Source organism: Mus caroli, unplaced genomic scaffold (genome assembly GCF_978045245.1).
Source record: "Mus caroli unplaced genomic scaffold, Mus_caroli_1 scaffold_6, whole genome shotgun sequence".
Lineage (NCBI taxonomy): Eukaryota > Metazoa > Chordata > Mammalia > Rodentia > Muridae > Mus > Mus caroli.
In genome coordinates, this window is record NW_028227261.1 from 68819816 (window position 1) to 68837612 (window position 17797).

Below are 17797 nucleotides of genomic sequence, written 5' to 3' on the forward strand. Positions count from 1 at the left end.
ACATTCGCAATTCGAGAAGAAACAGTGATATAAATATGGTTCCATTAACAATAGTTTTTTTTTTTTTTTTTTTTTTTTTTTCGAGACAGGGTTTCTCTGTGTAGCCCTGGCTGTCCTGGCACTCACTTTGTAGACCAGGCTGGCCTCGAACTCAGAAATCCGCCTGCCTCTGCCTCCCGAGTGCTGGGACTAAAGGCGTGCGCCACCACGCCCGGCCCATTAACAATAGTTAGGAGTTGGTCTAGGGCCCTGGAAGCATCCTAACAGTCCAGCCAGCAGAAACGTTAAGGGACACATTCATATTTGAAAACCTAGCTTGTGGACTTCTTTTTTGTTTGGTTGGTTGGTTTGGTTTTTTTTTTTTTTTTTTTTTTTTTTTTTTTTTTTTTTTAATTTATTTATTATATGTAAGTACACTGTAGCTGTCTTCAGATGCACCAGAAGAGGGCGTCAGATCTCAGTACGGATGGTTGTGAGCCACCATGTGGTTGCTGGGATTTGAACTCTGGACCTTCGGAAGAGCAGTCGGGTGCTCTTACCCACTGAGCCATCTCGCCAGCCCTTTTTTTTTTTTTTTGAGACAGGGTTTCTCTGTATAGCCCTGGCTGTCTTGGAACTCACTCTGTAGACTAGGCTGGCCTCGAACACAGAAACCCACCTGCCTCTGCCTCCCAAGTGCTGGGATTAAAGGTGTACGCCACCACTGTCCAACCAACTTGTGGACTTTTTGTACTTCCTCACCAATGCTTCCAAAATGTTTAATCAGAGCTATGGGTTTAACTTAATTGGAGAGAGCTTATTCGGCTAGAGTGAGACCCTAGGTTGGATCTGTCCATCTGATGGCTGCATATCACTAGCCCTCAGGCACTGAAAGGGCCTCCCTTTCTCCCCACCCCCCATTCTCTGGGACTTGTAAATCAGAAGGTCAGATGCTAGAGAGATGGCTTACCTGTGGCACTTTGAAAATGCTTGCCCCAGGGAGTGGCACTATTTGGAGGGTGGGCCTTGTTGGAGGAAGTGTGGATGTGGCTTTAAGACCCTCCTCCTAACCACATGGGAGCCAGTCTTCTCTTATCAGCCTTCAGATGAAGATGTAGAACTCTCAGCTCCTCCTGTACCATACCTGCCTGGATGCTGCCATGCTCCTGCCTTGATGATAATGGACTGACCCTCTGAACCTGTAAGCCAGCCCCAATTAAATGTTGTCCTTGTGAGAGTTGCCTTGGTCACCGTGTCTGCTAACAGCAGTAAAACCCGGACTAACACACAGCCTTTTCAGGCCTCCAGTGTTACCCATACATACATGTACATATTCACCCACAGGCACACCACCATACATATAAATAAAAATTAAAACTATGAGACCCTTTAAAAGCAGTAAAGTCAGTGTGCTGGCTTTTCTCAACTGAGGCTTCCTCTTCTCCAATGACTCTAGCTTGTGTCAAGTTGACATAAAACTAGCCAGGACACAGGTTGAGCAAACCCTGGGGAGCAAGCCATTCCTTAAGGCTTCTACATCAGCTCCTGCCTCCAGGTTCTAGACCTTCTTGAGTTCCTATTCTGACTTCTTCCAACAATGTACAGTGATGTGGAAGTGTAAGCCAAATAAACCCTCTCCTTCCCGAATTGCTTTTGGCCACTACAGTAACCCTAACTAAGACAGAAATGCCAAAACCTTTTCCTACTTATAAGAGAAAGAAGAAAGAAAGAAGGAAAGAAAGAAAGAGAGAGAGAGAGAGAGAGAGAGAGAGAGAGAGAGAGAGAGAAAGGAAATTCAAAGAAGTTATTTTTTTCCACATGATGGATTACAAGATTTGAGAAAATCTGTAATTTTTAAATTTTTTCTTACTGTTTTCATCATCCTAAAGTTTTACCATAATTTTTTCATCTCTGTTTCCTTCCCAATATCTCCTTGCAAGTCTAACTTTTCATCTGAGCTTTTCATCATTCTTTACTTTGCATGTCCTTGATCACTCTTGCATATCCAGGATAAATAAATTCACTTTGACGTTTAATACAGAATGGTTTGGCTATCCTTACTGAGGAACTATTTGCAGTTAATAGTTGCTCGGGGAAAAAGAGTCCTTTTTTGGGGACCTAGCCACTTGCCAGAGTCCCATGTTCCAGTGGATTGTCCCTCACCCATGGCCATGTGGGCAGCACTAGCTGGACCTAATAGAATAAATATATGTTTGGGTGGGAATATGTAGGATCATTTCTCATTGTGTACATGAATGAAACTCTAAAGAATAAAGACAAAATTTAATGTTCAATTAAAAAAATAAATAGGTGATGAACACACGGGCCCAAGATTAAGAGTACTTATTCTTACAGAGAACCTGAGACTCCAGTTCTGGGAGACACAATGCCCTTTTCTGGCCTCTGCAATCATCTGCACAAACACGGTGTACATACAAATGATCAGAAACACACATATATAATATAAAATGAATAAATCCTTACAAAAAAAAACGTTATTTTTCTAAAAAGCTGGAAGAGAACTGGAGAGCCCAATCAACATATAACTGTTATAATCATTAGAGCATTAGAGTTTTATTTAATTTATAGATACGAGCATACATACAGGCCAGGCATGGTGGCACATGCATTTAATCCCAGCATTCAGGAGGCAGAGGCAGGTAAAGCCCTGTGAGTTCCAAGCCTCCCAGGCTACATAGTGAAACCCTGTCACTAAATAAATAAAAACATACATAAGGGATGAGGGCGTAGTTCCGTTGCAGCCCTCTTGCCTAGCATGTACGAGGTCCCAGGCTGACCTGGCTTCACAAAAAGAGGAGGGTACACAGGAGTATTCTGGCCAACCCTCTGAAAAAGGAAGTGGCATTCTAGCTCCTCGCCTGCTGAGTGAGTGCTTAAGATCACTGTAGAGTCCTGTGGATTTGCAAGACTAAAGAACTAAATAGGCAGGAGGAGGAGGTGGCCATCTTCACTGCTACATCTTACAGGTGTCATTTTCCTCATTCTCCCTATTCCCTTCAAAATCTCCTAAACACTGCCCTGTGGGGACAAGGTCACCCGTGAGCTCATAGGACCTTTTCTTTTCTAGGTGCACAGAACCTAACATAGAAAAACATGAAGAGTAGTCTCAAAAATTAATGAAGGTGGATGGAAGATGAGGGTGTGGTTCAGAGGTAAAGAGGAATTGTTTAGCACTGGGTCCACTTCTCAGTGCCACAAATAAAACAAAAACCAAGAAGTAAGGATAGAGGGTGAAGAGGAAAAAAGAAACAAAAAACAATGAATGGTTTACACAGATAGGCCTGTGCTTGAGTCGCTTTCTTTCTCTCCGTCTGGGGGCTGCTCACTTAACTTTTCCTCTTCCATGGAGTAGAAGGATTTTTCCCAATGAAAATACTTTACTAATTCGCAATGTTGTCTTAGGGCTTCTCTGGCTGTGATGAAACACCATGACCCAAAAGCAAGTTGGGGAGGAAAAGGTTTACACTTCTACATTGAACTCATCACTGGAGGAAGCCAGAACAGGAATTCAAACAGCGTAGGAACCTGGAGGCAGGAGCTGATGCAGAGACTATGGACCTGTTGGGTAAACAGTATGGAGGTGATAAGCAGGCTTTCCTTCCTACAAGAGGGCCTGCCTCCTAGGTAGTTCCTTCCCTCCGGGTATAGGGTAGAAATGTTGACTGGCTTCATTTTTCTTTTAAAAAGGCACACTCAGGATGGGGGTACCTATACCTCCAGAGGTAAAAGCAGAAGGATCAAAAATTCAAGGTCAACCTTGGCTGCAGATCTAGCTCTAGACCAGCCTCTGATTCATGTGACCCTGTCTCAGAAAAGAGGATGAAGAGGTGTATCTGTATTTTTTTTCAAATCTTATTTTTAATGATGATTCATAAGCAATTTAACCTCCCTTCTAACCCACCACCCACCAGAGGTAAAGGGAAAGATAGGATACAGGGGAAGTGAACCTGTTTAGAAAGGTTCTTTGGAGCAACTCCCATCTGTGTTGTCTGGAAATCAGCAGTTCAGGTCACAGCTCAGCAGGCAATGGCAGCTGGATCCACTCGAAAACACCTCATGGATACACCAGTAGTCCAGTTCGGTAGAGTTGGGTTAGCGAGAGTGGTGACATGACCTAGCAGAGACAACCAGGCCTCAGCCTTGGCTCCAGTCAGCCAAGGAACCAGTGGGAACACCAGAAGTTCTCAGCTGTGCCTGTCTCAGGGAAACGAAGATCAGTGAAGACAAGAGACCCAAGCGTTGCACAGCTAGCTGTACCAGCAAGCCAAGCTCTGTCCCTGTCACTCCATGGAGTCCTATTTATACCCTCCAAACTTCATGTGTCCTCTATATGCCTTGCCTCTGCACACGTCTTGCCTCAGCATGTACAGCCAATCAGCCCGAGTCCAAGGAATCCCAATAAATGCAGCTCCACTATGCAATGTAAGGCAAACTAATACATGTGTGTCGTTAGCAAAGAATCCTTCATCACATGTCCTTTCACATGCTTGCTTTAGCAGAACATCCTCTCTCCTGTGTCTGCCTCAGCTAAACGTTTCTTCACGAGTCTGCCTTAGTCTTTCACCTGTGTCCACTTCAGCTAAATGTTTCTTCACATATTTGCCCCAGCAAAACACCATCCAACACATCGAATTTCCAAAGGACCCTTAAGTTTCCACTTCAAGGAGAGGAGAGGAAGTGAGGGAAAGGACGGAGACTGAGAGGAGAGGAGAGGAGAGGAGAGGAGAGGAGAGGAGAGGAGAGGAGAGGAGAGGAGAGGAGAGGAGAGCCTAACGCTGTGAACTGGTGCAGTATCCCCTGTGGCTATGCTTGGAGTCTTGGAAGCTTGATTAGTTTGACAACCCCACAAGGGGAACTTGAGAGCCTGTTTGCAAGTTTGAGCAGGGGAGCAAAATTACTCTGTACAGCTTTGATAGGAGAACAGAGCTCAACAATCCAGCAAGGTCAAGGGTGTGGCTTCAGGAGGCATACTTACGAGTCTGTAAGAGAAGAGCAAAATCTGTTCCTCACCAACCAAATCAGTACCAGGGATCAATGGGACTTCTTGTGCCGCAGCCATACCTCTGTTGGTAGGTGGGTTTGTTTGTTAGTTTTCTTTTTTGTTGTTTGGATTTGGGGGGTTTTGTTGTCATTTTTAACATTTGTCTATTTATGTTGGGGGAGTCAGGGTTAGAGGTCAGAGAACAGCCTTCCATAGTTGGTTATCTCTTTTTACTTTGTAGATTCCAGGGATTGAACACAAATGTGATGGCAAATACTGTTACCCACGGAGTCATCCTGCCATCTAGATTAGGTTTCTTTGGGGGTTTTCTTGAAACAGCCTGGGCTACACAAAACCAACTTGCTCTGTAGTTAAGGATAGCCTTGCCTTGAACTGATCTTTCTGCCTCTGCTTCCCAAGTACTAAGACTGAGCCGCCATGCCCCAACTCCTCCTTTTTTTAAAACAAAAAAAATCCTTGACAGAGTCTTGTGTAGTCTTGGCTAGCCTGGAACTGATTGTATAGCTCAGGCTGAGCCCACGTTGCAGCACTCCTGCTGTCTCTACCTCTGAGCCCTGGATCACCACATCTGGCTTTGACAGGTTAGGTAGTGTGTATGTGTAACTGTAGCACTCCAGAAGCAGAGGCAGGAGGCTTAAGGCAAATTTGAGGGCAGCCTGGTCTGCATGGCAAGTTTGGAACAAGCTTTGTGGGGTCCTGTTTCAGGAAGGACGAGATCGAGAAGACTTAAGGCTGTGAAGTCATGAAAAAGGCTTGCTCTTTGGGTGTGTCTCTCTGTGTTATGGCTTAAATAGCAGAGGTCGGTGTTGAGAACTTGCCCCCTGGCTAGAGGTAATATTTGCAGCTATCCTGAAAATCTGACTAAGGGCGTAGCTCAGTGGAGGAACACTTGCTTAGCATAGACAAGGCCCTGGGTTCAATCACCAGTCGCGTTAATTAATTCACTAATTAATTAATTAATTAATTGACTTAAGCCTGGTATGGTGGAACATGCTTATAACCCCAAGCAGACAGCAAGCAGAGGGAAGAGGATTGCCAAAAGGTTTGAGGGCAGCCAAAGAAAGAAAGAAAGAAAGAAAGAAAGAAAGAAAGAAAGAAAGAAAGAAAGAAAGAAAGGAAGAAAGGAAGAAAGGAAGAAAGAAAGAAAGAAAGAAAGAAAGAAAGAAAGAAAGAAAGAAAGAAAGAAAGAAAGAAAGAAAGAAAGATGAAATGAAAAAAAATAAAAAGAAGAAAGCAAGCTCAGACAGCACAGAAAGCTCAGACAGCACACTCAACTCCTGGAATTGTTGCTTGCCCTTGAGAAGAAAACCACCTGCCACATGAACACATCCCCCTGCATCTTCTCCATAGCTCCTGAGCATGAACCCCAACCCACTCCTTTATTCCAGAAGGTTTTAGTCACAGAAACTATAAGATAACAAATATTTCTTTTTTTTTTTTCCTAGCCACAAAATTTGGGAGCAATCTGTCTTGCAGCAACACCTGACTAAGCCACTTCAGTAAGCATAGAAGGAAGAAGAGCTCACTAATGGTAGCACTTCTTACGTTGACTATTGTCCTGGCTTCTGCAGGCACCGACACACATGTGCACACATATACACATTTTAAAAAAGTGTTGAAGACAAAGGCAGATAGATCTCTGTGACTTCAAGGCCAGCTGATTTACACAGAGTTCCAGGACAGCCAGGGTTCCTATGTCAAAAAACAAACAGACAGACAGACAAAAAACAAAGGGAAAACGTGTTGAAGTGGTTTGACTGGCACTTGGGAATTCCCTATAGAACTCTTTTTAAAGAAGCAATCCATTATGGAAAAGGCATGTTTTCATCATTTCATGAAGCCTTAAGTTGGATGCCCAAGATGCCAATGTTTAGAGAGTACTTCTCCTAACTGATTTGGAATTGGAGGAAGTCGGATTCCTAAGGTGGGGGTCTCACTCTCTTTCCTTTGTCTGTTTAAAACAGGGTCTCATATTGTGATGCCTATTCCTGGTTGTCAACTTGACTATACCTGGAGTGACCTACAATCCACAAATGGAGGGAACACCTGTGACCCAGATCTTGAGGCTGAAAAACACAAGCTTTTGATCTAGACTTTTCGGTGGAGCAACACACACTTTTGATCTGGGTCTTTACACACATTTAGTCCAGATCTTGAAGCACCCTTTAATCTAGGCCATGCCTTCTGCTGGAGGCCTATATAAGCACAGTGGAAGAAGGAAGGATTTCTTTACCTGCTTGTACGTGCTTGCCAGCACATCTATCGGAGCCTACTTCTTCAGGATCCCAGCTTATACAACAGACCAGCTGAAACCCCAGACTCCATGGGGCTGAGCAGCTACCAGACTGCTTGGACTTCCCATTCACAGCTGCTCATTGTTGGGTTAGCTGGACTGCAGCCTGTAAGTCATTCCAATAAATTCATATATGTATGTATGTATGTATGTATGTATGTTCCATAAGTTCTTTGACTCTGGAGAATCCTGACTAATAGACATATATTACAGCTGGCTATTGACCTGCTATGGAGCCAAGAATGACCTTGAACTCCTCCTGCCTCTTTCTCCCATTTCTAGGAGTATAGACATACCGCCAAACCAGATACTGTGTGTGTGTGTGTGTGTGTGTGTGTGTGTGTTGAGGGGAAAGGGAGAACTAGGTATGCCAGGCACATACATGTTCCAGTGAGCTGTACCTCCAACAATTTCTTTACTCTTATGGTACCTAAATGACCCAGACTGCTGGCAAGCTCCACGTCTCTGTCTCATACCTTATCTGCATATACTCTGTCCCTGCACTATCAGGATGGGCTCATGTGAGAATCTGGCGGCTTCTCAGCAGTCTCTATTCAGCCTCTGGCCTTGAGGCCTCTCAGGCAAGTGTGATGAGATACTGGAGGAAAGGAAGCGACCCTCAGCACAGTGTGCAAAGAGTAAAGGGAGGGGCGGGAGAGGTGGCTCAGTGGTTAAGAGTGCTGGCTGCCCCCCCCCCCCACTGAGTTCAATTTCTAGAAACCACATTGAGTGGCTCACAGACTTCTGTAACTCCAGATCCCAGGGATCTGATGTCCTCTACTGATCTCCCTGGTCACCTGCCCCCATGCAGCACACACTACAGAGACACAAAGACATACATAAAAATAAAATCTAGAAAGAGGAAGGGGAAAGTCATATGTGGTGTAAATCCCTGCACTTGGGAGGCAGAGGATCAAAAATTTGTGACCAGTCTAGACTGGACTACAATTGTGCAAATAGTACAGTAGAATTTTCCAGAGCTAGAAGTGACGAGCACTTGTGTAGCACATACAGCACCAGACATAAATAAAACAGCTTCTGGATCCTTTGCCCAGCTTTATCAGTTAACGAATGCTAATCTTATTTCCCGGGTGCCTCTACTCACTTTTTGCCCTTTCCCGGGTATTTTGAAGCAAATAACCTATCATTTTCTGTATAGCCATCTCATTGTCTCTCTAAAGAAGGGTTTTGCTGTGATTGGTGGTGCACACCTTTGCACTCAAGATTAATATCCAGATGTATAATGAACTAAAAAATTGAACACCAAGCCAGACACGATGGTTTGTACCTATTATCCAAACACATGGAAGGTGGAGGCAAGATCAGAAATTCAAGGTTAGAGTGTTGCAGGATATTCGGTCACACTACAAAACCTCAAGATTGAGTTATTTATTGAAGAAAAGAATAAAAAAAAGCTATTTCTAGTTGTAGTGTGGTTCATCCTTTAGCACACACACCTTAAGCCTTCTGACTCGAATACAGATGCACCCTTAGCACACACCTTTATTCCCAAACAATGAAGGTAAAGTTAGTTTGTAGAAGGATGCACCCATGTTTGAAAGTGATGTCTAATTGAATGGTAGACAAAGTGACGGATAAGAAAGATTTGACAGAATGCAGCATTCCCAACTCTCACGAGAAGTGAGAGAAGGGAGAAGCTTCTTAAGGGGCGGGGCAGAGAGAAAAGTGGAGAGAAGCGGTTGTACTAGAGCAGTCTTACAGGGACAAACGGAAGAGAGAAAAAGCTCGGCACCGGGAAAGACAGAATGAACAGGAGGCTGAGGAGCCAGAAGAGCAGAAGAGATTGCTAGAGTTAGTTTGAAGCCAAGCAGACCAATGCAGTCAGAAGTAAAAGAGGCCAGTATGAATCAGTTAACATGGAGAGGAGTTTTGAGGTGGACCAGCTGAGTTGAATCAGCCAGCCAGAGATGGAAAGAACTAGAAAGGGGGGAGCTTATTCAGCAAGTCTCACAGGCTGAAAACATTCTAGGCCCAGATTAGATTGTACAAAAGCTTCAAGGACTAGACCTAGGTTTGCAGACAGAGTCAGTGTGGCTGGAGACAACAATTACATCAGGTGGATAAAAGCTTTATACCAGAGTGAGTTTGAGGTAATTCAATAGATAACAGCACCTGCTACTAACTAACCCTGGGGATCTAAGGGTTTTTTGTTTTTTCATTAATTAATTTATTTACTTTATATCCCAAATGCAGCCCCTCTGCCTCTTCTTGGTCCCCCCCCCACACACACACAGGTTCTCTCCACATACTCACCACCCCTTCTCCTCTGAGAATGGGGAGCCCCCCACCCTCTGGGTACCAACCACCCTGGCACATCAAATCACTGCAGAACTAGGCACATCCTTTTCCACTGAGGCCAAATAAGGAAAGTTCTGTTAGGGGAACAGGATCCATAGGCAGACAGCATATTCAGAGACAGCTCCCTCTCCAGTTCTTGGAGGACCCACGCGGAGACCAAGCTGCACACCTGCTCCATATGTGTGGGGGATGGGGACCCAGGTCCAGCCCATGCTTGGTCTTTTTTTTTTTTTTTTTTTTTGGTTTTTCGAGACAGGGTTTCTCTGTATAGCCCTGGCTGTCCTGGAACTCACTCTGTAGACCAGGCTGGCCTCGAACTCAGAAATCCGTTTGCCTCTGCCTCCCAAGTGCTAGGATTAAAGGCGTGCGCCACCACGTCCGGCTCCATGCTTGCTCTTTAGTTGGAGGTTCAGTCTCTGGAACCTACAAAACCTACAAGGGTCCAGGTTAGTTGACTCTGTTGGTCTTCCTCTGGAGACCTTCCTTTTCGAGACAGGGTTTCTCTGTGTCTCTGGAGACCTTCCATGTCCCCTTTGAGTTTCTCCGTCCTCCCAACTCTTCCATAAGACTCCCTGAGCTACATCTAATATTTGGTTGTGGGTCTCTGCATCTGTTTCGACTGATAGCTGCTAGATGGAGCCTCTTAGAGGCTCCTGTCTGCAAGCATAACAGAGTATCACTAACAGTCCCAAGGACTGCTTCTTGTACATGGGATGGATCTTAAGTAGGGCCAGTTGGTCATTCCCTCAGTCTACACAGAGAGTTCTGGGACTACATAGAGAAAAGTCAGGAATATGTAGAGAGACCCTGTCTCAGAAAGAAAAAAAGAAAGAAAGAAAGAAAGAAAGAAAGAAAGAAAGAAAGAAAGAAAGAGAGAAAGAGAGAAAGAAAGAAAGAGAAAGAGAGAAAGAAATAAAGAGAGAAAGAAACAACAACCAGGGGCCGGAGAGGACTCGGGTTCAATTCCCAGCACCTACATGGTAGTTTACAATCATCTGTAACTCCAGTCCCAGGGGATTCAACACCCTCTCCTGGCCTCCAAGGGCATTGTGTTCCTGTGATGGACAGATAAACACTCAGGCAAAACACTCATAGATGCAAAATAAGGATTAAATATTTTTTAAAGGAAGGATGACACATAACTGATATAATGTAAAGACATTTAGAGCATGAGAAAGAGAGAGAGAGAGAGAGAGAGAGAGAAAGAAAGAGAGAGAGAGAGAGTGTTCAGTGAGTAAAGGCCCCTACATAAATGTGGAAGGAGAAGACATCAAAGTATTGTCCTCTGATTTTACACACGGAGGGGAAGGAAGAGAAGAAAGAAGAGAAAAAGTAAATTTCTTATCATTTTATTTTATTTTTGATTTTCAAAACAGGGTTTCTCTGTGTAGCTCTGGCTGTCCTGGAACTCACTCTGTAGACCAGGCTGGCCTCGAACTCAGAAATCCGCCTGCCTCTGCCTCCCAAGTGCTGGGATTAAAGGTGTGCACCACTACCCCTCAGCAATTTTTTTATATTTTTAAAAAGAACTACATATTGATCTAGCAATGCCTTTTCCAGATATTTACTCAAAGGAACTTAAGTCATTATAGAAATCTCTGTACACCCATGGTTTTTGGAAGCAGAACTATTCACAATGGCCAAGCTATGGAATCCTCTTAAGTGTGGCTAGTGAATGAATGAATGAATGAATGAATGAATGAAAGAGTTATACTTATATGATCAATGGAGTATTATTTGGCTACAAGGAAGAATGAGCTAGGTGCGATGGTTCATACCTGTAATCCTAGGAAGTTAAGAAGGAAAAGTTCTCTGTGTTCAAAGGCAGACTGGGAGACATGGTGGGTTCCAGGCCAGTCTGGACTGCTGAGTGCGTGAATCTCCACCAGCAAAATACAAGAGCAATGAATCAGCCTGGTATGGTGGCCTGTAATCCTAGCACTTCCAAGGCTGAATAATGCTGCCACAACTTCAAGGCCATCTTGAGCGACACAGTGAGTTCCTGGCCAACCTGAACTACAGTGAAGACCCTGTCTCAAAACTAAGTCAATAAAAGTTGAGTGTCCCCCTCCTGGAGCCCACATCCACGTTGTCAGGGGTCTTTGGAATTGTTTTTGTCATTTTTTCAAAATGCTTTTCTTCACCCTCATACTTAAAATGTCCTTCAATATGTTCCAACCCTGCTTTAAAAAAAAAGGCTTATAAAAAATAGATTGAAGAAAAGAAAAGCAGACAGAGATGGCCCGGTGTTTGTTGACAAGGAAGGTTTGCCTTTTTTTTTTTTAAGAAATGTCTAGATCTTGTATGTGGGGTTTACTCTGTCAACATAGATGCATTTTTATGACTATCATCTCTTTAGTCTTATGCCGAATTGGGAAGAGAACAAAACCGGCAGAAGAAACTGATAAGGGGACCTAGCTGACTGGGGAGTCAACTGAAAAACAATTAAAACTAAATTAATTCTTGACATTATTGTATATAACAAGAAAAGAATCTAACCTTATTAAAATGAAGAAAAACTTCATTGCATTCCTGTTACCAAACGGATTTTTTTTTATGTGTAGAATTTTTTGTTTTGTTTTGTTTTGTCTGCATATATGTCTGTGCACTGCATGCATGCCTGGTGGCCAGAAGAAGGCTTTGAATTCCTTCTGTGACTTCCCTGGATGATGAACTGAAAACTATGAGATGAAATAAACTCTTTCCTTCCCATGCTGTTTTTGGTCATGATATTTTATCACAGCAATAAAAACCCTAACTAAGACATACTGCCTCATATAGACACTATGTGTGGTGGTTTGAATAAAAGTGGCCCCATGTTTGGTTTGAACGAAAATGGCCCCCATAGGCTCATAGGTAGTGGCACCATTAGGAAGTGTGGCCTTGTTGGTGGAAGTGTGTCAATGGAGTTGGACTTTGAAGTCTCAAATGCTCAAGCCAGGCCTAGTGTGACATTCTCTTCCTGCTGCCTGCAAACCCAGATTTAGAACTCTCAGCTACTTCTCCAGCACTTTGTCTTTGGCATGCCTCTGTGCTTCCTGCCATGATAATAATGGACTAAATCTCCAAACTATAAGCCAGCCCCAATGAAATCTTTTCCTTTGTAAGAGTTGCCATGGTCTTGGTGTTTCTTCACAGCAGTAGAAACCCTAAGACAAGAGTTGGTACCAATGAAGTAGGAAATTGTTGTGACAGACCAGACTATGGTTTTGGATGGATTATGGAAGGAATTTGGAACTCTGGGCTAGAGAAGCCATTGAGTTTTGAGAGCTCAATGGGATATTCTGTGGGAGCCTGAAAAATTATGTTGAGAGCAGTAAAGAAGATGGAGGCCAGGCTTGTGAAATTTCAAAGGGAAATCTAAAGAATCTATCGGGGCTGTGGTGGTTTGAATATGCTTGGCTCAGGGAGTGGCACTATTAGAAGGTGTGGCCTTGCTGGAGTAGGTGTAGCCTCGTTGGAGGAAGTGTGTCACTGTGGGTGTTGGCTTTAAGACCCTCTTCCTAACCGCCTGGAAGCCAGTCTTCTCTTGTTTGTCTTTGGATAAAGATGTAGAACTCTCAGCTCCTCCAAGCTATGACTGTTGGATGCTGCCATGCTCCCACCTTAATGATAATGGACTGACCCTCAAAACCTGTAAGCCAGCCCCAATTAAATGTTGTCCTTATAAGAGTTGCCTTGGTTGTGGTGTCTGTTCACAGCAGTAAAGCCCTAACTAAGACAAGGGACATTTGCTATTCTGAATTGAGATTCTGGTCAGCTGGAGCTGAAGAGTCAGTCACAGTTAATAAGAGATCACAAGCACCATTAAGGGAAACCTTTATGTTAGTGGGACAATTGATGCTGGTTAGCTGAAGCTAAGAAATCAGCAGTAATAAAGAAGAGACTAGCATCACTGAGGTGAAATCTTCCAGGAAGTGTTTCCCGAGAGCACAGAGAAGCTGTGTTCCAGAGATGGCCATGTATGTACCTTGTATTGGTAGCTGGACTTGGAAATGTGTAAGAGTCAGCCAGGTGATACTGGTTTTGAAGGCATGAGAGGGGTCATATAGAGCAACTGAGGCTTGACACTGTGAGAGAGCAGGAGAGGACTGGGGTGAAGGTGCATTTCAGTAGCAGTTGAAAGCCCAGGACGGAAGGGGTCAAGCAAAGAAGTTGAGGTTTGACACCAGGAAGAAAGCCTATGAGAGGCTATTGGTGAAAGTACAACCTCGTCACAGCAAAGAACCTCAGTACTTTTGGAAAAGCCAGTATGATGGGATGCCAGTATCAAGAACAGCAGCAGCAGTGAAGTGGAGCCAGCCAGAGGCTAGAAGCCAGACTTTGTGTGCTGCAGAGGGCAGAGCTGGAGAAGAGACCCTAGCCCTTTGGAGGAAAGAGTCTGAAGATCATGAGTAAATCCCAGATAAATGAACATTGAATTGTTCATATTATTGGAATTTGGATTTGGTTGGTTCAGATTGTGACTGTGCTCTGGTTCATCCCTCTGAAGAGGGTATTTAAGTTAATTTTGATTTTACAGCAACTGAAAGACTTTGCAGTTTAAAAAGCATGTTGGATTTTTAGAAAGACTAGATATTTTAAAGAGATGGAAAATTTAATGTGTTTGAATTTGTGAAAACAGTGGGATTTCTCAAGTTATGTGTGCTATTGATGTGAGATGAATAAGGCAGGAAAGGCATGGCTTAATGGTGTGTTTGTGTGTCAAGCTGACATGGGGTCAGTTGTGCTGGCCAGGATTACGTCAACGTGATACACAAGCTAGAGTTATCTGGAAGCAGGGAACCTCCACTGAGAAGATGCCTCCATAGTGTTAGACTGCAACACCTGCTCACCCCCTGCACATCCGCTGCTCAAGCTAGGAAACTCGGCTGCCCTCCTCCCCTCAACCCCACCCACACAGAGAAAATCCTCTACCATCTTGGAGAAAACTGGGCTAACATGTCATCCATCACTTCTCATCTCCAAGTTACCAGCGACCCACCCAGGAGCACCTGCCCAGGGGCTTCGTTTTTGACCACGTAAGGACACCATCCCAGCACCTAGCTGGCACGTCATCACTCCTCACCTAAGCTCTATAAAATCCCCTTGCATTAGCCTGGCTTCATGACTTCACTGACCGCCACCTGTGGGATCAGCAAACTCACCACAGAGCTGCCTCCTAATAAACCTGCCTTTATCTACTTTTTATCTGGTCTAATCTGGCCTATACCTGTGTCAGCAGGGGAGAGGAAAAGCTTACCATATAGGATGCAGCTATAAAGCATTTTCATAATTAGTGATTGATGGGAGAGGACCAAACTCATTGTGTGTGCTCCCATTCCTGAGTTGGTGACTCTGGGTTCTTTCTATAAGAAAGCAGGTTGAGCAAGCCAGTGGAAGCAAGCCAGTAAGCAGCCACACAGCATCCTTCCATAGCCTTTGCACCAGCTCCTGCCTCCAGGTTCCTGCCCTGTTTGAATTCCCTTCCTGACTTCCTTCAATGATGAAGAGCAATATAGAAGTATAAACCCTTTTCTCCCCGACTTACCTTTTGGTCATGGCGTTATATCACCGCAAGAGAAACTCTAAGACAGGCCCCTGTAGGCTCATATAGTTGAATGCTCAGTCATCAGGGAGTGGCATTACTTAAAAAGATTAGGAGCTGTGGTCTTTTTAGACAAAAAGTATCACTGAGGGTTGGCTTTGAGGCTTCAAAAACCAAAGCCAGGCCAAATGTCTCTCACCCTATTTTCTCCTAATCAGGATGTAGAACTCCCAGCTCCTTCTCCAGCACCATGTCTGCCTCTGTGCTGCCATGCTTCCCACCATGATGATAATGGACTGAACCTCTGAAACTGTAAGCCTGCCCCAACCAAACTCTTTATAAGAGTTGCCTTGTTCATGGTGTCTGTTCACAGTAATAGAACCTTGACTAAGACACCCTATAAACATGGTATACAATCGCACTTTATTTTCAAAAGAGAAAGAAGAATGTACAAATGTCTTAATCTTTTTCTTGATCAACACTTAGTCCTGAAGTCCAGCTGTCTGAGCCAGGTAGCCCTGCTAACAGTAAACACGATTTACAAACTCAAAGGCATACAGAATCATCAGAACTCTGAACTTTCGAAATCTAAAACTCTGACCAAGTCAAATCAGTATAACTGCCAAGCACAGAAGAAAATGGCCAGGTGGCTCTTGTAAAGTTGAATGGTTAACATTAGATATTTTACCCACTGTTTTTAAGTTTATTCTTATTGGGTGGGTGTTGGTGGGGGGGGGTGCCCTTGTGGACCACAAAGCTATGTGGAGGTCAGAGGACGACAGTGTTGGGAAGTTGGTTCTCTCCTCCCACCATGGGTTCATGGGATCAAACTCAGGATGTCATGTCTGCTCAGTGAGTGCTTCTCCCCACTGAACTAATGTGACCAGCCCTATTGTTAGGTTTTTCACAAAACAACGTTTTCTAACTACAAACCTCACAATGGAAATTTAATTCTCAGAAATTCTTCTTGGATGAAACTGTGTACACAGTCATAAGATGCACTAATTTACTTACTTAATATTGTTGGCTAAATACGCACAAGGGTTGATTGAACCTGTAACTCACTGTATCAGGTATCAGACGAGTGAGGAATCAAGTATCCTCATCTGGGGTTCAGCCTGTCACATGACACACACACACACGCACACACACACACACAGTGGCTGTTTATATTTCTCAGTTCTCTTAGCATTCGGAAGCTTCACAATTTGACATTTGTCTTCCCATATTCCCTGTGTATTCTGAACCTGGTTTTTATTTATTTTTTCCTGCCGTCTTGCTGATTTGTGAGCCTAAGTTTTATCTATTAGTTTCCTCATATTTTAGGATCTACTTGTGGCATGTTTCTCTACGTTTGTTCCATCCAGGGCTGGTATATAATGCAAAACCCTGAATTTGACAGCCCCAGCCCCAACACCATCACCCCTTACTTTTTAAGCTCAGATCTGGAACCTAAAACCATAGAAGACGTATCAGCTCAGCTAGAAAAGCCTCATTTTTAGAATCTGTGGACCCTCCAGATCCAGATGGCTAAGCAGGGAGGTGATGGAATTTGCCAGCAAGCGTAATGATCTGAGTGTGAATCCTGGGTCCCACATAATGGAAGAAGAGAAGCAACTCCCACACAACCTGTCCCGTGACTTCTACAAGCTCACCGCGTGCTGCTGAAACAATAAGCACGCAGACAAATAAAACAAAATATGTAGGTGAGATGTCCTCACATAGAGTGCTAAGTCTGGAGCAGATGCGGTGCTGTTCTCTTGGAATCACAGCTGCTCGTGACGGTCAGGTGAAAGAATTGAGAGTTCAGTGCTAACATGAACAGCTTAATAAAACCCTACTCTCAAAACCTGAAGTTCAGGGATGGAGAGATGGCTCAGCAGTTAGCTCACTTGCTGCCTTTCCATAGGACCCAGGTTTAGTTCCCAGCACCACAGAGTCTCTTATAACCTGTAACTGCAATTTCAGAGGGTCAGATGCTCTCTTCTGGCTTATACAGGCAAAAGGCACACTGGAGGTGCGTGCGCACGTGCAAGCACATGCACAAGCACACGCATACACATGTATTTGATATATATTTTATATATGTATATATGTATGAAAGTGCAGCACTCATACATATAAAATAAAAATAAGACAAATATTTGTCTTTAATTATCCCCATCATTAGCAAATCCCAAATTTATTTAACCTAAAAGCTACTGTGAGGTTGGCAAGATACTGCCTCTTAAAGGTACTTGCCACATAAACCTGACAGCCTGGTTCAATCCCCATAGCCTACACTTGGAGATAACCTAGTCCTGAAAGTTAACTTCTAACCTCCAGGCAAATGCTAACCTGAACAACTTAACAAAACCCTACTCTCAAAACCTAAAGTTCAGGGCTGGAGAGATGGCTCAGTAGTTAGGTGTTAGGGCACAGGTGTGTCCCCAACACACACACACACACACACACACACACAGAGAGAGAGAGAGAGAGAGAGAGAGAGAGAGAGAGAGAGAGAAATAATAAAAGCTTTTTAAATTAAAAAAAAAATCATTGTGTCAGAGTTATCTATATGGGCTTTCCAAGAACCTGCTAGACTCGTTATCGCTGCTGAGCTGAGAGAAGATTCGTGGGATTCCCCAGCTGAGGCCTGTCTTTTCTTTACCACTCA